Raw genomic sequence first — 6323 nt, 5'->3', positions numbered from 1 at the left:
TCATGACTACTGACTTGTTAGACAGTTTTCATGATTTAAACTACACTATATGCAAATCCAAGTAAAACAATTGTTTTGCAAGCATGAATTACTGGTACATAAAAAAACACATGCAATAGTTAGTGTTGTAAATACTATTTGACGCAGCAGGAACTGTGGTAACATACTGTAGAGATTAGAGAAGTTGATTTTTTTTTGGTTTTATTCTTGAAAGAAGCCTGGCTATTATACTTTTAATTCAGTGTTTGAGCCAGCTCCAAAGCAGAAATTAAGTAAGTATTCATAAGAATCACTGAGTTTAAGGCGTAAGTGACAACTGGGATGAGAGGCAGGATACTGATCCACATGTGCTTTGAAAATGGACATACAAGACCACTTCACCCCTCTCATCACTGTCACGGAGCAAAAACTATCACCAGTCAGATACTGATTGAATGTCCTTCATATTCTGTTGACAAATCACCACAGATAGTGATATTTTCTTCCCCTTATCTAGTCAATGCTTGCTGAGCATGTATTTGTACACATTTACTTTGGAAATGAGTTTTCTAGTGTTTCTTACAGTGTGTCTCCGTTGAAACATTTGGTAGTTACATCACCTTCTTAAAAGCCCAGATGCACTAACAGCTCTTCAAGGATTTGAGCATTTCTGCAATCATGTTCTCCAGCAGAACACACTTCCATCACCTGCTGTGTGCCACGGCCCATCTGCACCATTATCTGCCTGGGAAAGTGGAAGCCTATCAAGATGTCTGCCAAGGTAAGCAGCTGTGGGAGGACCACATGTGGCAATATCAAGATTTTTTTTTTTTCTTACTGACTTGTGATTGTACTGGTTGTAACTCAATCTGCCTGATTGGGAAACATGTCTGAGTCATTCAAGCTCTGTCTGACTGGAGGTAGATGTTATTTTGAGTCTTAATATGTCTGTAAAAGTGTGGTCGAAACATAATGTTCAAGGCTATCAAAACCTGTGCTGAAGCAGCTGACCTATTGACTGTTAGATACAGTGAACAGCATATCTTTGTTTTTCTACCATATCTGTCAGTCCTTGAACAGCTTGAGTGTCCCCGCGGGGGATGTGCAGACAGTGGGATAGGAACACACACTGCCCTTACTCAAAAGTGTTTGAAACCAGCCAACTTAGATGATCAAATATCAGGCTGTTAAGGTGACTGACTAAACAATGTAGGTGTCTATCTCCAGATCTCCAGATTGTCCATTAACATTGGAGAAAGAGGAGTAGAGTGAAATATAAATAATTTTATACATTGTAATTATGCGTTTTTAGGAATACTTGGTATATGTCTGATTCATCACTTGAATTTCACAAAAGGATTACTTTTAATAAATTTGTCAAAAGAATCCTCCTATTTACTGTATTCTGTTAATTTATAGTTAAATTTAAATAGTTTAAAAGATTTTAGATATTATCTTTATGGTAACATCCAGATCTTATGCAAAAGGTTTTTTTTTTTTTGCATTATAGTTGTTTGGGCTTCATATCAAGCGCACTCAGCTTGAGACACTTTCTGTAAGCCAGATGCAAGAGATTTAAGCATTACATTTAAGCAGTACATTCATGTGTCAGCAAGGAGCTCGGCTGCACTTGTGTCGGAGTATTTGTCTGCTGAACACCATTGTGTTCCAGTTTTTAAGTAATACAAAATCCAAGACAAGTAGGTTGTGTGAACATTATGTCTTACTCGGTTTTTCAATTTTATACCAGATGGTTCTTTTTCCTCATATCACAACTGTTACTGTCTTTTAAATGACCTAAATAAAAACATTGATTTCACAGGCTATGAGTGAACAACCACTCTCATCTCTCCAGTTTTTTGCTTTTAATTTCTGTTCAAACTACAAATTCAAGGTCAAATTTTTAAAAGCTTTCAAACACTGTGCAAGCGCAGAACATAGTAAAAGAAAAAACCTCGAGCAGGCAGAAGAATTTTCTGGCGCACTAAATTTTTTTTTCCTTTGTTAAGACTGCTTTGTGTGGCTAAACATAGGGCTTGTTTAAATCACTTTCTACAAAGTCTATGCTTATGTGGAAGAGTACTCACGTGTGTCCCCTTGGAAATATTATGTGTCCGGGGAGTTCAGTTGTCTTGGATGCAGTCTCACTTCAGTCAGCCACGGGCAGAGAGGACAGGACCAACACCCAGCAGAGAGAAACACCACATCCTCGCTTCGACCTCAGGTAAACGTGATTGACAAGATCCATTTAAAAAGCTACAAGTTTGCTTGCTTAACTGTGTGTGTGTGTGTGTGTGTGTGTGTGTGTGTGTGTGTGTGTGTGTGTGTGTGTGTGTGTGTGTGTGTTTGTGTATGATAGGGAGGGTGTTAAATGGTTTCAGGGGCCTCTTTTTAGAGGAGGAAAAGGTGGGGTTTGCCACATGCGACTGGGAAATTTGACTATACAGTATGAAAAACAACTGCTATATTTAAAATGATTGAATTTAATAGCTGCTTATGGTGGGCTCAGTGAGTTCCTAATCAGTCCTGATAGCAAACAAGAGAAAGTGTGCATATGTTTACTTTCAAAATAAATCAATTTCGTACAGATAAGGGTTTTTTTGTTTGTTTGTTTGTTTGTTCGTTTTCATTGAGTATATTTTGGAGAGTAACTTACTTTTGATTTGTAGGTGTAGCAGTGGATGAGCCACATGGCGGGCCTGGCAGCTCTGTGCCTGCTGCTGGTGTTTCCACTGAGCAGCTCCCAGAGCACCCTGCAGTCTGAGCAGATCAACGCCCATCGGGACCCGGCATCACCTCCTGCTCCACCACACATACAGGACCTGCTTAGAAAGGAGGAAACCGCCCACTTAAATGCAAAGCGGACATGTAAGTCTAGTCATTTCCCACCTGCACAGTGTTGATCTTAGAAAGGCAGCGTATGCTTAACCAACAAAGATGTTCCACAGAGATACTTATAACTAAACTACAGTACGTGAAAACTTGTAAATTTTTCCATCACCTCATTTAGAGGGGGATTTGTGTTTGAAAACTCTTACTTGGCTGGACTTTGTCATGTGTTTGTGCTTCCGCAGATGGCCAGGTAGACAAAGATAATGCCAAAGTAGGTCTGTTCATCGCTGCGGCCATGGGAACCTTCACTCTGATGGCTGCGGTGTACTGTATCTACAACAAGTTCTACACCAAACAACAGTACCTGCACACCCAGCTTAACAACGACCCAGGTAGATTCAGAAATTTTAATTCATTTGTTATTGAGTTGGAGCCTCTTTCAGTCTTACACTTGAGGAAACTGCTGCTGTGTGGTACCAAACTTGTATGGGCATGACTTTTGTATGCCCAGGGTGGGAGGTTTAGACATGTAAAAATACACATATCTTAACTGCCTGCAGAGAAAATTATCAACTGCCACAAACCTGAGAAAAGTGACAACTATGAGCACGGAAACGTCTCTCACTGGGTGACAAAATGAAGCATCAGATTGAAATATAAACCGTCTCCCGATTAGCAGACACAGAGAGAGACTTTCATCCAGAGAAAACTGGACTCAACCTTTTTTATCTTTTTCCTCTTGCTCTTGGGTATCATTTGTTATAAAGCACCACAGGCCGGCTGGGTTATTAAACACGAGCGTGCTATGCCATGCTTATTGGAGACGCTAATAAATGATGTTGCATGGTGCAGCTTTAACAATACAACAGCAAATGTGTATAAACATGTTCAGTATATATATCTATATATCTATAGATGTATCTATATCTATAGATGTATCTATATCTATAGATATCTATGGATATATATATATATATATATATATATATATATATAGATATATATATATAGATATATATAGATACAGACACATGCCTGATGTCTTATACTCTATCCTGTGAGCTAATATCTAAACAAAACCCTTTGAATATATAGGATATATCAACAAGTTGATATATATGAAATGAAGTTAAGTTTTAAACCTCTATCCACAGATTTAACCACAGACCCCATGGACCCTCACCCCGTGTTTTTTCACGCCTCTGTTGACTCCAGTACAATAGATGTGCGCAAAGCTGGTTACGGCTCGCTCGCGGACACTCCATCCATCATCTCTGTCCCACCCAGCCTGTCCCCACCTCCCTCTGCCATGCCCTTCCCCCCACCCTTCCTCTCCTCTCACTCTCTGAGAACTATATCAGCTAAGGATCTGCAGAAGAGCTGTATCTGATAATGAGGGCTCAGTTAGCAGTCTGACACTTTCGAACGACATAAGGAAGAAGTAGTTGCTATTTGAATGTGCACGTTGTTTATCATTATCTGTAGACATCAGACAAAATTAAAATTTTTGCAGGCAAATGTTGCTGAAAATGCTTTCTTACAAAAACAGTGCGTCAGTTTCAAACCTGAAGAATTGGTTCGCAAATACAACTTTACCCAATGACGGTTTTTGATCAGCAGGAAAATGTAAAAGAAAAGAAGAGACTTTTAGCAGAAGTACCACATCCAGGTGCTGGAGCTACTAAATCTGTAAGGTACTGTTGTTGCCTGTGACCTCCTGACCTATAGCCCTCTCACTGCCCATAACCACCGTATTTTGCAACCAAATCTGTCCTAAACATTGTCCTGTGTATCACAACTATATGTATGAGTTTCAGTCATTTGTGCCGTATGTTTCTTTGTTTGTACAGTTACAATAAACTAGATCTTCTCTGGACTTTATCTAATACCGTCCATCTTTTCAGTAGTCATCCAGTGACGTACCAGGAAATGAACAGTCAAGTAATGAAAGAAATGCCGTCTTACTCATTTCTGCTCTTTATGGTCAATAAATCATAGTCAAGTGAAATTTGACTGTTTTTCCATGAGCTTTAATCCTGGCAGGTGTAACTGTTTATTTAAGCAAAACAGTCAAAAGGCAAGTATTCATCTACAAAATCCCAGACAAAAATAGAAGAATTGTTCTTAGGTTGAAAATGAGTTCAGCAGGCGGGGTGTTCTCAAAAAGCATCTGACAGTCTTTAATCTGTGTTTGTGCCTCTTTAGATCGCTGCCTATGCTGTGTCACAAATAGTGTCGCAGTGGTTTCATACACCTAGTGTCTGATAAGGTCACACACTGACTCACCATTTAACAAACCAAACCAATGTACTCTGCCCAAAACACTTCTTTATATTTTCCGGCTTCCCCCTCGCTCTCACGGTTTCGCATGTGATGGCACGCAGCGACTGTGAGGTTACACAATGAGGAAACATGCATCTGACGAATCCGACGGCAAATCGGAAGTTCAGCAGCTACAGGGCCATTTTCCGACATTTTGATATGCAGGAAATGCCTGGTTGTTATCGATACCAGAAATGACTGTTGTTGTGTCTCAGTGAGCCAATATGCACAACACACGGGCCCTGAAACTGAAGCAGCCACACGGAGTTATTCATTTTATTATTATTTACAGCTGTATGCCCTGGATCAGTATATCCCAAAGGGACACGAGGCCCAATCACTCTATGTTACCACACAAAGCAGTTCCCGATTTGCTATTAACTGTCACAAGAGTGTTAAAAGTCACGTTGCCCAAGTACCTGTTGTAAATTCCAGGTATTCGTTATGAATTGCACACTAATGGAGCTGCGGCAATGATGCGTTACGGCAGCTCGAGCGCACTGCAATAAGACCCATTTCTAAGATAATGATCTTTTACAGCTTTGTTGTTGTTGTTGTTGTTTGTTGTTTTGATTTTTTTACTCTTAGATTTACATAACCTTTTATATAAAAGAATCACTTCGAGTAATCTGCAGTCCAACCCAGAATCATTACCGGCGTCCTGGGAGCAGCCTGCCCCTCCCGTGTTACAGATACCTGGGAACTCTGTTAATATGCTTCGATCAGACAGTGCTGTGCTCTAACTCTCTCCATTCAAGGCTTGTGCGGTCCAAGAATAGCCTCTGCTTGAATAGTCGGTGCTTAAAACACCGGGCTGCGGGGAAGGAAGTGACATGCTACCATCCACTCACTACACACACTTAGAGAGATTAGCGGGCAGGCAGCGGTAATCTGGTTTCAGGACCACGGCCAGAGACACCGTTTGGCCATGAATCCTGTCGAAAGTTGCCCCCAGCTCGCTCCGAACCTGACCGGACACCAAGGAGTGTAAAGAGGTTCGTGTGGACATCAAGGAATCCGGCAAAGTGGGACTGACAATGTTGGTTCAGGTGATTTTACGCAGAGCAGGCTGAAGCAAATTAAATCTCTGGAAAATCTGTGTCGCTGACAACAGATTCCGCTGCACGCGACACTGCGGGGTTAAGGAGACTGGTGATCAAGTAAAATCAATTATTATTTTTTTTTTATTA

This window comes from Xiphias gladius, chromosome 9, assembly GCF_016859285.1.
Source record: "Xiphias gladius isolate SHS-SW01 ecotype Sanya breed wild chromosome 9, ASM1685928v1, whole genome shotgun sequence".
Taxonomy (NCBI): domain Eukaryota; kingdom Metazoa; phylum Chordata; class Actinopteri; order Istiophoriformes; family Xiphiidae; genus Xiphias; species Xiphias gladius.
Note: the sequence above shows the minus strand (reverse complement) of the source record.